Raw genomic sequence first — 23,313 nt, 5'->3', positions numbered from 1 at the left:
TAACCCTACACAGGCACACACACACACACACACTTTTTAACCAAAAATAAAATCATATAAAATGGCTTTCTAACCAGTTTATTTCCCTCTTAAAAATAAATTGTGAATATCTGTACATGTCAAAGTATAGTAATTCTTATTGTTTTTCGCTAATATCATAGAGCATTAATCTCTACCCAGATAAATGCCAGTAGTTATGCTTTTTAATTGTTATTTCCTTTTCTCCCTCCCCCATCACCAAAATTCAGGCCCATCCATGAGTAATGCAGTGTCTGATGAGCTGAGGTATTTAGTAAGCTAATGTTCACTGTCCACAGCAGGAGGCCCGCACAGCTTGGCTGATGAGAAATGAACTGCCTGAAGCGTTCTTTTAATGGCAACTAATTTCCCATATTTGATTCTCAGCTTAGCCAACTAATATCTAGTTCAAGCGTGACAAAGCATTCACAGTTCCTTTTGAAAGTTCTCTATCTGAGAAGCCAAACTGTGTTTGGGGCCGTCGTGACCTTCTGAGATCTTGTCCTGGCTTTTCCAGACCAAACTTTGATCAGTTGGGGTCAGTGATCTTACAAAAAAAGTTTAAGGGTGAGTGTCTTCATATTGAGAGCTTTCTGTTTTCAATTCTACTTTTAAGTTCGTGAAGAAAACTACTGGGCAACAAAGTTTGTGAATGTCCACTAAGACTTTTCAGAGCAACCATACATCTAACCTTTAAGAATATTTTCATTTTTCTCTGTTTCTTCCAAGTGATTTTGCATCAGTCGGTCTTTTTTACTCTTAATGCATTTGAGATATCTAATGTGTGTTAAGCTCCTCTATCCTTGCCTTAAACAAATCCTATTACTCTGTGAGTCTATCCCATTACACAGTGATTACTGAACAGAGCTCAACTTAATTGGATATGATCATGTCCCGGTATGTAGGACTATCATCCAAGAAGTTAGTATTTTTAGTTGTCACTAATATCCTTATTTCTGCTACATTTTACAATTAAATTTTTTCCCAAATCTATGGAAGGTTTCATTAACATTAAAAAAATAGTTCTAAACATTTTCAATAACTATAGTATGACTAGGTTCTAGGAAGAGTGTATGCAAGGATCACTTGCTACAAGTTTAATAGGCAGAGAGGGAAGTACAGGGTAGCACAGTGAACACTGATGGGCTTGAAATGTAGGTGCATACATGTATGTGTGTCTGCACGCACGTACACACAATGCTGTACGTGGGTGTGCACACATGTACACACACATTACTAAAGCTGTTTGCAACATCAGAGAAAGGTGCCATCTCCTACTCCCCCACCTCTCACCCATGACCTTTATTTTACATACCTGTTCTGGAAACCAGAGTTATGAATATTTTTACTTTGTATCAGATTACCACTTTTCAGTTCTAAGTCAACCTCACCAGTTTACGTGAGTGAGTAAGAATGGCAATCTTTCTTCGGGAAGAAAGGCAATCTCAGTGGGTACTATAAATCATTCACGAAAGCCCGAGGTGACACAGGCAGCACAGTTGAGACTCATAGAAGGAAGAGAGTCAGGAGGCTATCAGGGAATGTGATGGGCCGTGGGCCCTCAGCCTACAGTGACCACAACATAAACGTGCTCCTGTCAATCCGGACTATATTCATTCTGGGAAATTACCCTTTCCAAAAATCTAGACTCATGTGGCTTATTCTATTCCAGCCCTTTAAGAAGAAGTGAGATCATTCTTTGACTGTGTGCCTTGGAGAAAGGTTGGTCCAGACATTCCTTTCTCTCAGTATTCCCTTAAACTGCCCAGGAAGCAGTTTTCCAAGTTGCAGACTCACTGATATTAATCCATTGGTGGAGAGGTTGTCTAGCATGGAAACTTCTGTTCTCCTATGAAGTCCAAGAAATTCTATCATCTTTCTAGAACATTCTTACCTTGAAGTGGTACAAAACCACATCACACAGTGGTTAGGGCAGTTGGCCCTGGAGTCTGGCCCATCTGGTTTGAACCTCAGCTCTGCCACATGTTCTTGTTATAACCTTGGACAAGTTATAAAGACTTTCTAAGTGTTAATTCTTCAATAAGTCAGATGGGGACAATAATAACAACCATGGCATAAGGTTTCACAAGGAATAAATTACATAAAGCATACAAAATTCTTAGATGAGTGCCTAAGGCAATAAATGATTAACTGTTGTTGTTACTATATTATTATTATATTACTACTGATAATATATTTGTCTATGTTTTCAAAGTCCAGTCAATTTAGGAACAATTTGTTAAGGACTTTAGGTACTTAGTTAAGGCACAGACTCTGATTCCTTAATGTGTTCTCAGTTGCATTGGACTCTGCAACCCTATGGACTGTAGCCCACCAAACTCCTCTGTCCATTGGATTTTCCAGGCAAGAATACTAGAGTAGGTTGCCATTCTTTTCTCCAAGGGATCTTCCTGATCCAGGGATCGAATATGGATCTCCTGCATTGCAGGCGGATTCTTTACCATTTGAGCAGCCAGGGAAGCCCATTTCCTTAATAGTTCATGTCAGTTAGATGAGCAAACAACTATACTTCAAGTTACGAGTAGTTAGTGACTACCATATTGGATAGTGAAGACTATAGGACATTTCTTTCAGCCCAGAAAGTTCTTCTGGAATGCTTGACTTTCTAGGGTGCAGGGAAGAAAAGGTCAGCTTCGGTATGGTTGAAACTAATGTGCAGATCCTTCCCACTGTCCTGTGGGAATCATACTTCCTAGGGTTGCTGCTGCTGCTGCTGCTAAGTCACTTCAGTCATGTCTGACTCTGTGCGACCCCATAGATGGAAGCCCACCAGGCTCCCCCGTCCCTGGGATTCTCCAGGCAAGAACACTGGAGTGGGTTGCCATTTCCTTCTCTATTCCTAGGGTTAAGTACCCTGAAAATATACTCAGTCTTCAATAATAGATGACTAATCTGGTTTTGACCCAACTGTTGATCCTTGGATTAGCTTGAGGGACTTTAATAGATCTGGAGGAAGTCAGGGAAACTGGTTCCAAGGGTGGCTCTGTCCAGGATGACTTCAATTGAGTTGTGTCACCTGTTACCTGGTCGTGAGAGAGGCGGGGCCCCAGTGGTCAGCACCCCCACTGGAGGAGGGTCACATGTTGAACTGACCAACACTAACAGATGAAAAGTCCCACTAGGGTTCACCTTGACCTACAATGGGCTTTAACACAATGTACTTAATGCCAGCACTAGTAATACAAGATGCAATAAATTATCAGATTTAGTTTACACATGAACAAAGCTGTTCTCAATTTTGATTCTGTGTTTGTAAGTGATCTGTCTAAATCTGGGTGTCTGGAATTGACAAAGCTACAGTTCCAATCCAGATTTTCTGATTACAAATCCTAGACTTTCCTCTTTAAATTAGAATATGTTTTAGCTTTAATAATAAATATAGAATAACTAGTATCTTTGCCAGTGTGGTCAGAAAGTTTATTTTCTTCTTGGGTTAATGACTTATCTTTCACTAGCATGAATGTCCCCTTCACATGTGATTCCAATAAGAACGTCACAAATATGATTATAATTATTATTTTACCTTTACAGACTAAGGTGCCATGGGTGCCAAGCAAAAGTGCATTTGCCCTATTATTTCTCAAAAGCTCACCTGGCATATGCCAATCAGGTAATTGCTTGTGCAAATGCATCATTTCATTAGGTGCACAAATACCTCATTTGAAACACAAATTCAGGGCTGAGTGGAAGCAGCCCCTGCGTGCGCAGTTTCCTGAGTGTACTCATCATTATACCCAATATGGAAAAATTAGCCCTTAAATCCTTTTCCCACCCATGGCTTTCTGTTTCCTTCACTGATGCTATCCATTAAAATCAAACAAACATGATGTGTTTCCTGGACATAAACATTTAGTCACTTTCCACCTACGATTTTTTTTGAGTAAACATGTACATAAAACCGAGTTGAGTATGCAAACTTCACCTCATTCTATCCAGGCAGGATAGTTCTCCCTTTACCCCAGGCTCTGGCTGACATTCTATTTCATAACTGTTTGCATGGAAATGATGAAGGCTTTATTTTATTTTTTTCTTTCCAAATACATTTGGCAAAATCTTCCAAGCTGTCTCTTTATGGCAGAATATTGTCCCTGGCCCATTTATATGCTAATTGCTGAAGTGTTACCTTTTACTGACAAGTATTTACATGTTAATTAACTTTGGGAGGAGGGTTAGAAATACTAGTTTGCCCTGTTTAAAGTGATAAAGGGGATGCTCTTTCCTTTCAAGAAGAGAACAAAGACAGTATCATAAAGGAAATTATTTAATTACCTCCTCCTAAGAATTAGAAATAAGTTTCCCAACCTTTCTCTCTGTAGAGGAATTCTCCAGATTGTGACCTGAGGCACAAATGGGAGCAGGGAGTGAACATTCTCCCGTTTAATCTGAGATCCAGGTGAACACATCTGGTGTGGGGAATCTAGGTCAGCGATCCTGAAGGAGGAAGAAAAAGGAAGGAAGCGTGGAAATAGTCTGTTTTTAACTGAGTATACCTGAGAATAAGTGGATGCCATGAAAAACCCGTACAAGCGAATGACAAATAGTTTCTTGACCTCTTACTTTCTTAGGCTGGTATGTGCCCTGTCCATCACTGAAGGTGGGATCAAAGGAGGGCTGTGATGCAACAGTGAAAATTCTGGGAACACGCTAGGAAGAAATGAGCAAGCTAGGAGTCAATAATATTATAAGAACCCAATGTAAAGTACTTTGAATTCAATGAACAGAAGAAATCTTTACTGCAAAGTGTGGGAGATCAACTGGGAGCGTGCAGTTGAGGCATGTTAACAATTTTAAGAGTATATTTGAACAAAAACCACTTCAAGTCATGCAGCACTAACCAGAATTGTTTAGGGGGTGCCACCCCATGAGCTAGGTGCCAGCTACAAATTGGCACTTTCTGTCTATCTCTGTAAGGATTAAGTCATGAGCTGCTGCAACCACCAACCTTCTACACCCGAACAGGTATTCAGGGTGAGAGCAGGATAAGGCACTCTTGTTAGGAGCCCTAACATCTGAGTAGCCAGGATAGGCCTGAGACCTTGCTTAGGCCTAAGTTTCAATTTCCTGGGGACAGGGTGGAGGCTAAGTTCACAGAAACTCCTCCCTAAGAAAATCCCGCCAAAATTGGGCCAATCAGAAGAAAAAGGGAAATCCCCCAGAGAAACGCCCCCCCCCCCCCCCCCCGCGCACGTATAAACTGGCCAATGAGCTTCTGCGCGTGCATGAACTGGCCAATGAGCTTCTGCCAGCTTGATCTTTTGAACAGAAATAGGTGCTTATGTAACCTGAGACTATAAAAACCGCTGTGACCTGGGCTCGGGGCTCTTGTCCCACTCCACTGCGCTGGAGGAGGCATGAGCCCTAGCTCGAGCTAGAAATAAACCCCATTCTTGCTTTTGCATTGCTGCGGGTGTCTTATTCTACCAGTATGGGGGGACCGGACTCAGGGCATAACACTCTGTTCTGGGAAAAACCGAAACTGTTAGGTTGTGTTTCAGTGGACTCTGAAGACCTTTGGCCCTTTACGTCTCAGTGTAGAGAGGAATTCGGCGAGAGCAAAGTGAAAAGAAGTGATTTATTAGGATAAGATTCTTATGAGGCTTACAAGTGGGCAGGCTAGCGGATGCTGTACCCTCAGAACTTAGTAGGCTCCAGTTTTATAATCAAAGGAAAAGGGGGAAGGGCGAGAAGACCTTCTTCGTCTTCTTGAGTAGACATCATGCTATCATCCTCAGCTCCTCCTCCAGGTTGGGCAGGGGAGTTTTATTGTCCTTACATGGTCAAGAGAGGTCCACAAATTAATGTTTTCTAAGTGTGTGGAGAGTACATCCCAACTTACTGAGTTCTCCGGGCAGGATATGGGGCTCATGCCACCACTGTCTTATTTGGGGGCATGCCTTGTGCTTTGGTTGTCTGGCTTTGTTGCTAAGCAAGCTTACTGGGTTTTGTGATTAAGTAAGCCTGCTTTCTTCAGTACTCGATAACTTACAGGAGTCTCCCATTTTTTTTTTTTTTTTTTCTGCTCACAATCTCCTAGTGGAATTAACTATTTAATCATCTACTTTGTCCCTTTATTCAGTTCAGTTCAGTCGCTCAGTTGTGTCTGACTCTTTGTGACCCCATGGACTGCATCACGCCAGGCTTCCCTGGCTATCGCCGACCCCCAACTTTACACTGTCTACATCAAACTAGCAGAACAGGACTTCAGATAAATCTTTTCAGGAGAAGATTTTATGAGCTCAGTTCTTGCACCTCCTCACACCTAGAAAAGTGCTAAAATCATTAGTGATGACTTCTGCGAAACTGATCATAACCCTGTGGGACTCCTGGGTGTGGAAGCCTTTCTGTGTCCCCATTTTTTGATCGTGGGGAACAGGCTTCAGCCCCCAAGATCTTCCTGAGTCCTCCAGGGGTAGGTTCAAACAGTCAATAATCAGGGAAATGAGGGAATGCAGAGACGAGAGAGGAGCAGTCAAGGAAAGAGAGTGCAACCTTAGGATAGGATCCCAGTTCCACCTCAAGGGGTATATAATAACAATATCTTTGAGCTCTTCTGCAGAACTACATCCTTCAACAAATGGAAGATGTTAACTATTTGATGAAATATTCTTCATTTTGGAGAGAAGGTCACAGTTTAATAACCTCAAGAATGGCAGGAGCTCATCAGGCGATCACCTGAGGCCAGACTAAAGGAATGCAGGCCCTGTATACACTCTGATCTGTATCAACAACCCTGCCCTTGAACCACTGCTATAAAACTCTTCATCAAATACTCCAGGAATGAAATGCATAGTTTTGTGGGCATGAGCCCGGTGTCCCCCTTTGCCTGGCAAAGCAATAAAGCCGTTCTTTTCTATTTCATCCAAAATTCTGTCTTCAAGATTCAGTTCAACATCAGTGCACAGAGGCTGAGTTTTTGGCATCATCTGCTCCTCGTGACTATCAGCCAGCCTCTGCAAAAATGTGTGCTTGACTGTACATACCCCCCTTCATTAAAGGCATATATAGCACTGAACTTCCCCCTCTTCTGCTTTGGGACAATTTTTCAGAGCTATCTGAAATGCTGTCTCCTGGGCTGTAGTCCTCATTTTGCCCCAAATAAAACTTAAGTCACAAGTCTCAAGTTGTGCAAATTTATTTTTTTCCCCCAATTGACATAAGAGAAAGACTTACAGAGAAGAGGAGAAAGAAAAGCAAGAAAATCATTTGACTTATCATAGCTGAAGTGGATGCTTTCTTTGGGAAAGCCTAGTTGGCTGCTCAGTGTCAGACTTTATTTTTTTGGGCTCCAAAATCACTGCAGATGCTGATTGCAGCCATGAAATTAAAAGACGCTTACTCCTTGGAAGGAAAGTTATGACCAACCTTGATAGTATATTAAAAAGCAGAGACATTACTTTGCCAACAAAGGTCTGTCTAGTCAAGGCTATGGTTTTTCCTGTGGTCATGTATGGATGTGAGAGTTGGACTGTGAAGAAAGCTGATCGCCGAAGAATTGATGGTTTTGAACTGTGGTGTTGGAGAAGACTCTTGAGAGTCCCTTGGACTGCAAGGAGAACAAACCAGTCAATCCTAAAGGAAATCAGTCTTGAATATTCATTGGAAGGACTGATGCTGAAGCTCTAATGCTTTGGCCACCTCATGCGACGAGTTGACTCACTGGAAAAGACTCTGATGCTGGGAAAGGTTGGGGGCGGGAGGAGAAGGAGACGACCGAGAATGAGATGGCTGGATGGCATCACCAACTCTGTGGACATGAGTTTGAGTGAACTCAGGGAGTTGGTGATGGACAGGGAAGCCTGGTGTGCTGTGATTCATGGGGTCGCGGAGAGTCGGACACGACTGAGCGACTGAACTGAACTGCGTTGGCTGCTTGTGACTGGGTTCCCTTTCTTAACTTTGCGGTGTTTCAGGTTTAGGTATTGGTTTGCTTACACCTAAGGGTTCCAGGTGGCTCAGCGGTAAAGAATATGCCTGTCAAGGCAGGAGACACGGGTCCGATCCCTGGGTCAAGAAGATCCCCTGGAGAAGGAAATGGCAACCCTCTCCAGTATTCTTGCCTGGGAAATCCCATGGACAGATGATCCTGGTGGATGATGGGGTCGCAAGAGTCAGACACGACTTAGCAACTAAACAACAACTAATTTAACATGATCAAGAAGTAAAGGAAGCACCCAAGTTTATACCTGTCATCATGTGAGGGACACTTCAGAGGTGGGAGATAGTTCAGTAATGGTCAGTACTTGTCTGTCTAGGTCTTGTAAACTCATAAATGTCCATACGTGCCCTGAACTATTCACAAACTTTTTTGAAACGTTCAGTTTTAGGTAAATACCAGCTGGTACCCAGGACTGCTTGTCTTTGTCATCCTCTCAGGCAACAAATCCTAGAGATTTTGCTTCTTCTCTGTCTTTAAAACATATCTGGCCACTGTTCTCCATTTCTGCTACCTCATCACTTACACACTTAGCATCACTAAAAATCTTCTACCTAATCACATTACTTCCAACATGACCGGTCTCTAATTCATCTTCTACACTTCAGCCAGAATGATACACTGCATCCTCAGTTCACTGACTTATCTATTTACCAGACATTTATTGGGAATTCTCTGTGTCATAAGTTCAATGCTAGGTGTATAAATTTTACTTGAGTTCTTACTCTAAGATATTTGAATGGACTTGCTACTCAAGCTACATACCTCTCCAGATACTAATTGGTAATCACATTCATAAAATATAATAAATATGAAAACTGTGCTGTTAGCTATGATGTTTGGACTTCAGGTATTTTATGTATTGAGTTCAATAGAAATGGAAACTTTGTGATTTTCTAGAAACTTAAATATGTAAAATTTACATTAGTCTTCTTTGCCAGCACAGATCTGTTCTACTGATAGAAGTGTCTTTAGTGAAGCTGTTGCTCAGGGAAATGGAAAACTAGAAATTTCATACCATCTTCCGTAACTTCTCTAATTTTTCAAAAGGGAAGTGGTGAATGGTATAAGATGGTGAGGTCTGTTTGGGAAGGGAGGTGGAAACTTGTGAACGTTGATGAATAGCAGGAGAAAAATATGTGAAGAGAAGACAAAAAATGGTCAAGGAATTGTATGTGTGTTGGTGGGATGACTGAGATAGTGGAGGACATAATAAGGCAGGCTAGAAAGAGGGAAAAGACAAAAAATTCTCATTTCAAAGGAGAAAAGTACCCCTGATAGGAACATGATATCAAGTAGAGTAGATGCTTTACATCTATTTCAATACATTGAAAATTAAACTCTAGCAATAGAAATCATTTTGTACCTGCGTACAGTATGCCCCCTTCAAAAGACTTTTTTGCTGTAATAAAGAATATATAATACACCTATAGGGTTTTCTTTGTAAACCTAAGCATTATATGAAATCTCAAACTTCTAACCAAATGGAAGAGAGTATATATCAGTATTTGTTAGAAAAGGAAGTAATTTTCTGATTGTGTTCTGCACGGAAGAGCATTATTGCCCTGTTGATTTTTTTTTGTTTTTTCACTTTCACATTTTGTTTGGTCTTAAGCCAAAAGAGGAAATAGAGTCTGAGTGCCAGAACGTGGGAGGATAATTAGGGCCTTTCCGAAAACTGGCTGACTGTAAGCAGGCGGGGAGAGCTCTTTCCCTAGGAAACAGCCATCTGTGAGAAGCGAAAGACCAAACGCTTTTTGCTTTTCTGTGTCGGTGCCACTGTAGCACCAGTTCTAGGAGCAGTTATGCCTCAGAGGGACTCTTGTCTAGGCACAGATATTCATGGTGAGACGACACAGCCATCCCACCCAAGCCTGGTTGAGAGTCATGGGTACAATGTGATTAAATGGTAACTAGCCTTCGTGGAAGTTTTGTGAATGATACATTGGAAAAATGTCTTTATACACGATCAGCAGATGCTTGATGATGTGCTGTTTTAATAACGTATGCCAGCATCTGTCCTAACTGCTGGAAATACATCAATAAACCAAATCATTTGTCCTCATGGAGATGACAGTCTAGTGGAACTATACCTATTTGCTTTTAAAATCTTGCTTTATTAAATAGAAAGCTTATTTTTAAATAGAAAAATTGCTAGTTGCTGGTTATATAGGGAAGGCAGACAGTAATTTTTCCCTTTTAATAAGGGGTAGAAACCCCAAATCCCTAATTAAACCTCACTTCTTGCTATGCATTTGCTGGGACTATGCTCTTATTACAGACAAAATATCAAGGAGAAAATTAAATTCACTTATATTCTATTTAGAGACCCTAATCTAAAAGATAAGAACATCATAGGAACAGACTCCTGGGAAAAGTACCACATTATAAAAGGAAAAAAAAACTATACTATGTGATATTTTGTTAAAGTTCTTTCATGATCCACATACACATAAATAGCACATTAGAGTCTTCTCATGACTGGTTGTTTCACTTGATAAATTAAATATAAAAAGGAAAAAGAACTGTTAATTTTTCCTGAGACTACATAGGTTTTTGTACACAAAGGGGTAAAAACAGCTCGCTGTGTGTCCAGTCAATAACTATGGTCATTCTTTAGTATGATGAAGATGCTGTATGGTGTGAAACTAACAAACAATTATTTCTATTTGTTTCTCTGCTTCTCAACTCTTCTATTGTTTAAAATTTTACCTCCTTTTCCTTTTGAATACTCGAGTTAATGACTCAAGTGTTCATGTCAGAATTCTCTCCTTTTATGTAGCCCTCTCAAACCCCACTGCTCACACCCTCTTGAAACACACATAATTATGAAAGATGAGAGCCCAATTATTATCTTCTCTCCACCCCATATCCTCACAGGTGCCTGGCTACTTCAGAAGTGTGAGCTAATCACGGGCAAGATTCATCCTCTCTCAGCCAGTTCATACTTCAGAACGAGTCCAAAGAAAGTGGACTACTTAATGAAACTGATTTTCATTTTTCTTTTTTAGTTTATCTAGGACTGAGACTGTGAAAGGACAAAAGAACAAGGTGAAGAATGATAATTTAAAAAAAACATTTTTCTGACCCTTTGACTCTCTCCTTAAAAATATTAAAAATAAAAATTTAGCTATTTGTGTATATTTTTCTTTCTCATATTCTGCTGCTTATCTTCCCCTGCTTTTCTGCTTTACGAAGAGAAAATTAGAAAATCCATGGCCAAATGTTGAAATTATCCGATAGACCTCCAATTTTCAGCTCTACTCTGGATAAGAACTATATACAGCTGACCCTCGAAAAAAGCAGGGGTTAGGGGCATTGACCTTCCACCCCACTGAAAATCTGAGTATAATTTATAGCTGGCCCTCTGTCTATACATTTCTGTATCTGAGGATTCAACCAAGCAAGGATCAGGATTTAACCAACTGGGGATGTATAGTACTATAGTATTTACTTTTGAAAACAAATATGCATGTAAGTGGACCATGTAGTTCAAACTTGTATTGTTTAAGAGTCAAATGTACTCTGTCAAGGAGCCTGGCATTGGCTCTATCATCCCAGAAATCCAGAAGAGCCTTCTCATAAGGAAAAAGGAATTGTAGCAAAGTCAGGAAATTCTGAGCATGTGTATAAAGTGGTGTAATTGTGTATTTTTGCTTATATATAATAAATGTACTTTTTGGCTAATTTTTCCTCTTAAACACTATTATTATGTTATTCAAAATTCATTATTTAGTAAAGCTGCAATTTACCTTTTCTAATTAATTTTTGTTCTTCATAACACAGAAGAAAAGAAATTGAGTAAGCTTTCTATTCTCTTTTTAATGCCAGGATCAAAATAAAGTGATTTTGGAAAGAAAACAAAAACCTTGTGTCAGAAATCTTATAATTGCAAGTAACGACAACTGGAGTCCAACAACTTTCAAAGCACCTGTGGGAGGGGATGGGGCTGGGGGCGGTGAGAAATTGTCTTACACAATTAAAAAGTCCAAAATGAATTTTACACATGTAAGGTGAATTTTGGCATAAGGTGAGTTTTACGTGTGCATGGTGACTACATTTTATATATTTTTGAAATTTTCTGTATATTATTATTATTTTTTTAACCTCTTAAACTTATCCAGTTAGGGAGAGACTGCCCCTCATTGGGCTAGACAATTCTTAGAAACGGTCTGTGATGGGCTTACCATCCACAACTCAGCTATTGCCCATATACTCCAGGAGGCAATATTCATCTGCTTTAATCATTTCAGGGCCAGGTAACCAGTAACGACTATACCTCATAGCTCAGAGTTCATGGAAATTGTCCAAGCTAGACGCTGACCTTTCCTGAAGAAACCCCAGTCAAGACTCCAGTCTCAGCTGTCCCCATGTTTCTGGCACTTCCCCTGTGACCCTGTCTAAGACTGTGAGTACGATAAACTGTTTTCCTAAGACTTCTGTGGCAAAACCTGACTATTACACAGGAGAACACAGAAAGTGAATTAGTAGACTGGTTGTTTTATCTCAGAGAACAGACATGCAGGCACAGGAATGTGTGAAGGTGACACTGCAGGGAGTTATCCACAAGTTCTGTAATAATGACTAGTCATGACACGTACCCGAATGAACACTAGCCTGTGGTTTGACGTGCCCAGGAAGAACTGAGGGCAACATGCTTGGAAGGACCTGGTCTGCAATTCTGAGCTCCAGAGATCTACAAAGTTCCCCTAACATGGTCCTGTGATGGTGCTGCCTTCAGCACAGTAGAGGGTCCACTGTGTGCATTTTAGAGAAAGTTCTAGACATTGGGGATGTAAAAAACCTTTAACTTAAACAATGATTTTCTCACTGTAGTATGTAGAATGTGTGACTCTAACTCTACCCACCTGAAAATTAAGAACAATTGCATTCTTCTATTTTCTTTAAAAAGAACTAAATCTAATTAACTTCTCTGGTGAGGACAGAAAATTTAATCTTAGATGTTAGTAAGATTTTTCCATCTCATTTTCTTTCTTCTCCCTCTCCTGACCTTCTTCCCACTTTTACTTTTGCCTTCTTTCTGTAGGCCCCTCAAGTTGTTCAGTCTTTAAGAATTCATATCCCAGAAAATTTTATTATACTTTGAAACAAAGACCTTCAGTGCTGTAAGGTAATGTTAGGATCTGACTACTTCTTTCAACAGGAAGGGGAAAAATGCAATAAGAATAAGTACAAATTAATGATTAAAAGCATTATATTGGCACGTTACCATGACATGTATTCTACAAACCGTTAATGTCAAGTTTCCAATAATGTATTGCTTCTCCCCTCAAAAAAACACCTGGAGTAGATTGCAAAGGGAAAGTGTGTAAAATCGTCCCCTGGAGATCTTAACGATAAGCCTGAGAATCTCCTAACCTAGAGGTCTAAAAATGCTTTGCTGCTACTGCTCCTGCTAAATCGTTTCAGTCACGTCCGACTCTGTGCGACCCCATAGATGGCAGCCCACCAGGCTCCCCCATCCCTGGGATTCTCCAGGCAAGAACACTGGAGTGAGTTGCCATTTCCTTCTCCAATGCAAGCATGCATGCTAAGTCACTTCAGTCGTGTCCGAATCTGTGTGACCCTATGGATAGCAGGCCACCAGGCTCCTCTGTCCACGGGATTCTCCAGGCAAGAATACTGGAGCGGGTTGCCATTTCCTTCTCCAGTGCCTTCAGTTCAGTTCAGTTCAGTTCAGTCGCTCAGTTGTGTCCGACTCTCCACGACCCCATGAATCACAGCACGCCAGGCCTCCCTGTCCATCACCAACACCCGGAGTCAACTCAAACTCATGTCCACAGAGTCGGTGATGCCATCCAGCCATCTCATTCTCTGTCGTCCCCTTCTCCTCCCACCCCCAACCTTTCCCAGCATCAGAGTCTTTTCCAGTGAGTCAACTCGTCGCATGAGGCGGCCAAAGTACTGGAGTTTCAGCTTTAGCATCAGTCCCTCCAATGAACACCCAGGATTGATCTCCTTTAGAATGGACTGGTTGGACCTCCTCGCAGTCCAAGGGACTCTCAAGAGTCTTCTCCAGCACCACAGTTCAAAAGCATCAATTCTTCGGTGATCAGCTTTCTTCACAGTCCAACTCTCACATCCATACATGAGCACGGGAAAAACCATAGCCTTGACTAGACGGACCTTGGTTGGCAAAGTAATGTCTCTGCTTTTTAATATACTATCAAGGTTGGTCATAACTTTCCTTCCAAGGAGTAAGCGTCTTTTAATTTCATGGCTGCACTCAGCATCCACAGTGATTTTGGAGCCCCAAAAAATAAAGTCTGACACTGTTTCCACTGTTTTTCCATCTATTTCCCATGAAGTGATGGGACCAGATGCCATGATCTTTGTTTTCTGAATGTTGAGCTTCAAGCCAACCTTTTCACTCTCCTCTTTCACTTTCATCAAGAGGCTTTTGAGTTCCTCTTCACTTTCTGCCATAAGGGTGGTGTCATCTGCATATCTGAGGTTATTGATATTTCTCCCAGCAATCTTGATTCCAGCTTGTGCTTCTTCCAGCCCAGCGTTCCTCATGATGTACTCTGCATATACGTTAAATAAGCAAGGTGACAATATACAGCCTTGACATACTCCTTTTCCTATTTGGAACCAGTCTGTTGTTCCATGTACAGTTCTGACTGTTGCTTCCTGACCTGCATACAGGTTTCTCAAGAGGCAGGTCAGGTGGTCTGGTATTCCCATCTCTTTCAGAATTTTCCACAATTTATTGTGATCCACACAGTCAAAGGCTTTGGCATAGGCAATGAAGCAGGAATAGATGTTTTTCTGGAACTCTCTTGCTTTCTCCATGATTCAGCGGATGCTGGCAATTTGATCTCTGGTACTTCTGCCTTTTCTAAAACCTGCTTGAACATCTGGGAGTTCATGGTTCACATATTGCTGAAGACTGGCTTGGAGAATTCTGATCACATGGACCACAGCAAAATGTGGTCCACTGGAGAAGGGAATGGCAAACCACTTCAGTATACGTGCCTTGAGAACCCCATGAACAGTATCAAAGGGCAAAATGATAGGATACTGAATGAGGAATTCCCCAGGTCGGTAGGTGGCCAGTATGCTACTGGAGATCAGTGGAGAAATAACTCTAGAGGGAATGAAGGGATGAAGCAAAAGCAAAACCAATACCCAGTTGTGGATGTGACTGGTGATAGAAGCAAGGTCCGGTGCTGTAAAGAGCAGTATTGCATAGGAACCTGGAATGTTAGGTCCATGAATCAAGGCAAATTGGAAGTGGTCAAACAGGAGATGGCAAGAGTGAACGTCGACATTCTAGGAATCAGTGAACTAAAATGGACTGGAATGGGTGAATTTAACTCGGATGACCATTATATCTACTACTGTGGGCAGGAATCCCTTAGAAGAAATGGAGTAGCCATCATGGTCAACAAAAGAGTCCAAAATGCAGTACTTGGATGCAATCTTAAAAATGACAGAATGATTTCTGTTCATTTCCAAGGCAAACCATTCAATATTACAGTAATCCAGGCCTATGCCCCAACCAGTAACACTGAAGAAGCCGAAGTTGAACGGTTCTATGAAGACCTACAAGACCTTTTAGAACTAACACCCAAAAAAGATGTCCATTTCATTATAGGGGACTGGAATGCAAAAGTAGGACATCAAGAAACACCTGGCGTAACAGGCAAATTTGGCCTTGGAGCACGGAATGAAACAGGGCAAAGGCTAATAGAGTTTTGCCAAGAGAATGCACTGGTCATAGCAAATGCCCTCTTCCAACAACACAAGAGAAGACTCTACACATGGACATCACCAGATGGTCAACACCGAAATCAGATTGATTATATTCTTTGCAGCCAAAGATGGAGAAGCTGTATAGAGTCAGCAGAAACAAGACCAGGAGCTGACTGTGGCTCAGATCGTGAACTCCAGTGTCTTACAGTCCCTCAAATCTGCTTCGGCCAGCTCTAGACCTTTCTGTATGCCTGCCAGCCTCTGCAAGGACTGCTTCCTCCTCTCCTCTCCACTCTTTACTTATTTATTCTGATCATCTCAACTCAGAAATTACCCTTCCCTGTCCAAATGATGCCCACACATCCTGAGCTTTTCCTTTGGCATTCATAAAGTTTGTAGATGTAACTTTTGCCCCATTAATTAGTTAACGTCTACCCTCCTTGCCAGAGACTCAGACTAATGTGGCCAATGACCATGTTCAATCTCCAAATTCCAGCACAGTGCCTGTTATATAAGGTGTTCCCTGTGTGTTTATCAAATAATTGAATGTACTTTCATTTCACTTGGTAGATAGAAAAATGTCTTAGAAATAAAACAGAAAAATTTGTTTGGTGAGCCTAGCGCTATGCCATACTTATTATTTTATTCCTACAGCAACCTGAAATGAGAGATGGCATTATCTCCATTTTGGCAGATGAAAAAAACTGAACCTTCAGAGATTAAGTCACTTAAGATTATAGTCAGTGAAAATGAAAGTTACTCAGTCGTGTACAACTCTTTGCGACCCTGTGGACTATAACATTACAGTCAGTAGGTACCAAGAATATTTGGGTCAATTGTTGTGCATTTTTTCATGGTCCCATTGTCAAAGTGGTTTGTCTCTTTCAACAATAGCCTCTGGAACAATGAAAGTGGGGAGTGCAAAATATATTTCTCCTTTAGGAGGAATAGACAAAAAGGATCTTGCGGAGGAGAAAAAATAAGGGAAAAGACATTTGAAAAATGAAAGTGTTCATCTCGCAGTCGTGTTGACTCGTTGTGACCCCATGGACGGTAACCCACCAGGCTCCTCTCTCCATGGGATTCTCTAGGTGAGAATACTGGATTGGGTTGCCATTCCCTTCTCCAGGGGATCTTCCTGACCCAGTGATTGAACTGAGGTCTCCCGCATTAAACTAGCTCTAAAAGTCTAAAAAGAGGTGTCACTTTTTCTGTATTTACCCTCTGCCTTCATCCTGGATAGGAAGCCAGGACTGAATCTAAATCTTGATAAAGGACAAACTTGTATGTAGCAGGAAGTTCACTGTTCTCTGACGATTGGTGAACTTATTTCTGCAAAGTCGAAATCACTATGCTGATGTTCAATCAGAGATTTCGTTTTATTCCATGAAAGTGATTTTACTGAGATGGCTTTTTTCCAGGTGGGAATGTAGAAAGTAGAGGACTGAACGAGGTCCACGGCCATCGCTGGGCCATGAGGGGCATTTCCACCACGCTTGGAAATCAGCTTCCACTGGCCCCAGCCAGTGCAACTCTAGGGGAGTGTGCAGAGTTTTCTCTGCTTTATGTCTGCTCCAGCTTTTCAAGCAAATGAAAGGATCATTTTTAGCGGGTGCCCTTGTCAGCTGTTTCTCTGAGAATAGGGCCTTTGATAACATTCAGAAAAAAAGTAATTGTGCCCCCGCCCCTGCTTCATTTACATAACTGAGATTGATGAGCCGGGAAGGAAAGTGTTTACAGAGCAGGAAGATAGGAATTTCGGGATTAAGTAGGAAGCAAACCGAAATGAGCTGTCTGGGGTAATTATGAAACACATACTTCATATGTTTTCATTAGATATTGCTATTATACTACACAAGGCAAAAGGGTTTGATTAAACTACAGTTCAGTATATAAATGCATGCATAAATTAGAGGAGAAATAGTTACTTCATTGTATTTCAAGAATTCTTCAGGGACATTCAATAAGTAGAAATTTAGTCATTAGGTATACTGCGTTAGAATAAAACCGTGGTCACACAAGGAGAGTGAAGTCATCAAGCAGATAGCAAGTGAGCCCTCTAAATATGACCAATAAAACTTAATGATTTTGGCCTGCAAAAAGGAAAAAGCCAAGGTGGCGATACGTGCAAAATGCAAGAAACCATAACAACTTCATAGCTATTACTGTTATCTACGGAAAATAATATTCTTAAAATAATCTTAATGTAAATAACATGAAATAGTTTACCAATTCTCATCTGCTATTATGATATTTGTACTTTTTTAAAGTGCCCAAGACAAAATGAATGGTTTTTCATTGTGTCAGTACATCTCTGAGAAAACCCTCAGAGAGTCCCTGTTATTCCCTAGGGAGACAATAATGCGTTTCACCTTCCCTGGTTAGTCCTTTATCCACGAACCATCCACATCCGATCCTTTGGAGGTTCTGCCTGAGTCTTATTTTAGAATGAGATTAAAGGAAAAATAGGTCTACTTTAGCTCCAGCCGTAAGCATTATCTCTCCTCCTCAAACACTTATTGCTACCTTTCTTAGTCTGTCACTGTATCAAACTGAATTGATTTATTATATTCACTCAATAAATATTCCTTCCACAAATATTTGCCTGCTAAGTGAAAGACAGAATGTTTTACTTTCCGAGGTCTGCTGTAACAAATTACCCCAAGTTGAAAACAAAGAAATGTGTTGTCTCACAGTTCTGGAGCCAGAAGTCCAAAATCAAGGTATTGGCAGGTTGGTTCCTTCTGGAAACCATGAGGGAAGAACAGTCTCATCCCCTCTCCCAGCTTCTCATGGCTGCTGGCAATCCTTGGCACCTACTGGCTTGTAGACACATGGCTCCAGTCTCTGCACCTGTCTTCCCAATGCTTCCTTCCATGAGTCTTCTTTTCAGTGCTGGACACACTCTCCCTGGGTTTAGGGCCTACCCTAGTCCACTGTGATTTAATCTCCTGAACCTTATCTTTATTGTACCTGCAAAGACCCTTATTCTAAATGAAGTCCCATTCTACGGTGGCCATAAATTTGGGGGAAGCATTATTAAATCCACAGCACAGATTAAATTAGATTTGGCTTAATACGTTATAAGAGCTTTTGATCACAAGTATGGGCCTGCTTAATGTGCCAAAGATGTCTAGTGTGTTAGGTACATGTGAGCGAAGTCCCAACTAAAGCTCACGACCAGAGCTTTGGCCAAATCCAGTGATCTGATAGGGTGACTCTGAACAATGTCTTTAAACGACAGATAGGAGGATTCTAGGTTTTGCAAGAGGTATTCAGGGATTGGGGGAGAACGGTTAGGGGACCTCTACATAAATGAAATAATACCTCAACTAGAGTGGCTGGAATTTTTCCTGTTTTATGTATTGAGGTTCAGTATAAAAACATGTTTGTAAATAAGAATCCACTGCACAAATGATTGAAAATTAGTGACCAAAAGTTCCATCGCTGCAAACACATATTTTCAAATAAGAAAGCATGTTATGGTTTTCAGAGTTCAGTTCGGTTCAGTCGCTCAGTCGTGCCCGACTCTCTGCGACCCCATGAATCACAGCACGCCAGGCCTCCCTGTCCATCACCAACTCCCAGAGTTCACTCAAACTCATGTCCACAGAGTCGGTGATGCCATCCAGCCATCTCATTCTCTGTCATCCCTTCTCCTCCCACCCCCAATCTTTCCCAGCATCAGAGTCTTTTCCAGTGAGTCAACTCATCGCATGAGGTGGCAAAAGTATTGCAGTTTCAGCTTTAGCATCAGTCCTTCCAATGAACACCCAGGATTGATCTCCTTTAGAAAGGACTGGTTGGATCTCCTTGCAGTCCAAGGGACTCTCAAGAGTCTTTTCCAGCACCACAGTTCAAAAGCATCAATTCTTCGGCAATCAGCTTTCTTCACAGTCCAACTCTCACATCCATACATGACCATGGGAAAAACCATAGCCTTGACTAGATGGACCTTTGTTGGCAAAGTAATGTCTCTGCTTTTTAATATACTATCTAGGTTGGTCATAACTTTCCTTCCAAGGAAAACTTTCCTTCCAAGTTTCAGAGTTAGCTCAGTCGGTAAAGAATCTACCTGCAGTGCAGGAGACCCAGGTTTGACCCCTGGGTTGGGAAGATCCCCTGGTGAAGGAAATGGTGACTCACTCCAGTATACTTGCCTGGAAAATCTCATGGAAAAAGGAGCCTGGTGGGCTGTAGTCCATGAGGTCTCAAAGAGTCAGGCACAACTGAGTGACTAATACTTACTTACTTACTTAACTCCATCACTTTCCAAGGACCTGAAGGACTGACTCACAGAGTTGGTGAGTTTCGAGGGGTGTCTGTAGGGAAGGTCGAGACACTGAGGTGCTACTTCACCTGGAGACCTTTTTTCATCACTCTTTTGAAGCCAGCAGCTTCCAAAAGAACTGGAGTTATGGGTCATCATTATATTCTGAGAACAGAGCAAAGCATTTTATAAAAGGGTCCTCCTTGAATGCTAAGGGGGTGAATGTTATCAGTTTAGAGTCAGGCACATTTACTGTCCTCATACTGGCAAATGCCTACTACCCACGAGTACTATTGGGCTGTGATGTGTGGACTCAGGTCAAGGTTGCGTGGTGATTATTCAGGGAGTTGAGAAAGCTACTTTAACTTTCATTCAGGCTTTGCAGCTCAGCTCTTCAGCAGTGAGATTGTTGGGGAGTTACAGAGGCGTTCTGGACTCTCACATCTGTTTATGAATAACCCCAAACTCTAAGCTAAGCAAATCTATTTAACTCACTGTAATTATAAATATGAGCTTTTATTATTCAAATGACTTCTTCATATGCCAGGAAAACCACCTTGCAAAGCTTATTAAGAACCACAGAATAGAAATCTTTGTTCTCAGAAATGACAGATGTCTTAAAGCAAAACAAAGCAAAATAATAATGTAATACCCAATCTCCCCCAAATGGCAGCTTTTTATACTAGATGAAGAATAGATATCTGACCTCCAAACCAGTGAGATGTCGGGAATGGAAGAAAAAAAAATGGCCACTTGCCGAGTCATCTTGATTAATAAGCATCTACTCCAGTTGGTTTGGGATGCTTGCACTCAATGGGAAGTATCTCCAATGAGATCACATGGAGTCTACTCTGAGGAACCCTCTCCTCACCCCTCCACCTCCCCTCACCCCGCATCACCACCAAATAAAGACCCATTCTAAATTCTACCTTGTCTTACATTACGTTGATCTTAAGGGCATTCTTAGTCAGACTGGATTCTCATTCTGCAGTTTCTAGTTAGTTTCATTGCGTGAACTTAAGTGTATTTCTTTGGAGATGGGACTAGAAAAGGAGGTCATGTGTATGCCTCCATCAATGGTGTCTCATTTCAGCATGAGCTTAGCCACGGGTAGCAGTGGCTTGGTCAGGCAGCTGCGGTGTCGGAGTGATGACAAGAGAGGTGAGCTTATTTCAAAAGGTGAGGTGGTGGGATCACATATTCCTTTCAAGCAACAGTCCAGGTAAGCAGTGAAAAGCACAGGCTCTGGGTGAAATTCTGCTGTCATTCCCTCACTGGCATCATCAGGCACAGTCCTAGGCTCTTGGCAATAAAAATTACATAGATCAACACATATAAAGTGTTTGGACCTCTACTTGGCACTTTGTAAATGTTAACTACTAGACAAAGCAGAAAAGGGCTCCTGCATCATCTTCATGATCAATCAACCAACCCATTGGTTAATTTCAGATACTGGCATGAAATACATAAGAAATAAGAAAGGCACCAAGGCTCAGCTGGAGAAAAAGCTCGATGTGAGAGATCTTAGAACGGAAAGAGGATAGCCTGAGTACAGTGGGAGGAGGCCGGTAGGAGATTAGGTGAGGGAGGCAGGTAGAGGCCAGATCATCAGAGGCCTCTCGGTTCATGGTAAGGAAACTGGATTTTACCCAAATGGAGTGAGAATCCACTAGAAACTATATGAGATTTAGGCCTTCAAAAAGGTCCTTTGTTGTATGGACTACGAGTTGTAGAAGGGCAGAAGTGGAATTAGAAAGGCTGGTCAGGGGGTCCGCATCATGAAAGGGCACGGGGTCTGGAGGTGGAAAATCTGTGGTTTACAGCAGTGTGGTCATAGGTAGGCTTCCTGAGGTCTGCTTTTCTTATTCAGAGGCATGAGAGACAGTAGCTCTTACCTGCAGGGATGTCCTCAGGATGAAATCAGATCATGTGTATGGAAACGTCTGCTGAACTGCAACGATAAATATCAGTTCCTGAGACTATGACTGAAAGCATGGATACTGAGTCACTTCAGTTGTGTCTGACTCTGCGACCCTATGGATCGTAGCCCGCCAGGCTCCTCTGATCATAGGATTCTCCAGGTAAAAATGCTGGAGTGGGTTGCCATGCCCTCCTCCAGGGGATCTTTCCAACCCAGGGATCGAACTCGCGTCTCTTCTGTCTCCTGCCCTGGCAGATGAGTTCATTACCACTAGTGCCGCCTGTGTGCTGTGCTGTGCTTAGTTGCTCAGTAGTGTCCAACACTTTGCGACCCCATGGACCGTAAGGCTCCTCTGTCCATGGTGTTCTTCAGGCAAGAATACTAGAGTGGGTTGTCATGACTGTCTCCAGGGGATCTTCCTAAGCCAGGGATCGACCTAGTTCTCCTGAGTTGCTGGCAGATTCTTTATCATCTGAGCCACCAGGGAAGCGTGACCTGGGAACCCCTTTCTATGACAACTGCTTAGAATTATGTTGTTAGGTTTTCGCACTATGTACACAGAATCACCTGAGGCACTCATCAGAAGTGCAGAGGTTTTACTTCAGACTTATTTCCACCCACATTTTCTAGTCAGCCATACTGTTCTGACAGCAGCATTGCAGTGTAGCTGTTAGCAGAGTGCTGGCTGCGGTAAGAGAGCCTGTTGTCAAATTCTGGTTTTGCTTTGATGGTTCTCTTTACCTCTCTGTGCCTTAGTTGCCTTATCTGTAAAATGGGAATTATAAAGCACGTTTTCTATCAGATTTTTGAAAGGTCAGTGATTTAGTACGTAAATGGAAGAGAAAGTGAGAGTGAACAGTTGAGTCTGACTCTTTGCAACCCTGTGGACTGTAGCTTACCAGGCTTCTCCATCTGTGGGATTTTTCCCGGCAAGGGTACTGGAGTGGGTTGCCATTGCCTTCTCCAGGGGATCTTCCCAACATAGGAATTGAACCCAGGTCTCCCACATTGCAGGCAGATGCTATACCCTCTGAGCCAGGGAAGCCCCAAATAGAAGGGAATGAGCCACTAAATGAAGTTAACGATTATCACTTTCCAGGAAATGCATGGTGCGGCACGGATGTTAGTGTTGAATAAAATCATTCAAGACTGATCCCTTGATATGCAAATACATAGTCCTCGTTTGTAAGGTGCTCACAGAGGTGACAGACAAATAATCAGATCAATATTTGCAATGTCATAATTGGCACAATAAACATTAAAGAAAAGAACTGTAGTTAATATAACATGTGTGCTGACTCGTGACTTTTGCTTTTAATTTTAATTCCTTGCTGATCTCTCTCTGTTTTCTTTTTTTTTTAAAGTTAGGCCTAGTTTAGTATTTTTCTATCTTTAGATTTGTTAAACCTGGCTAACTTCAATGACAGTTAA

The sequence above is a fragment of the Moschus berezovskii genome, chromosome 16 (genome assembly GCF_049115385.1).
Source record: "Moschus berezovskii isolate FMDL1 chromosome 16, NW_MosBer_1.0, whole genome shotgun sequence".
NCBI classification, from domain to species: Eukaryota; Metazoa; Chordata; class Mammalia; order Artiodactyla; family Moschidae; genus Moschus; species Moschus berezovskii.
The sequence above is the reverse complement of the archived record's forward strand: the minus strand, read 5'-3'. Positions refer to the sequence as shown.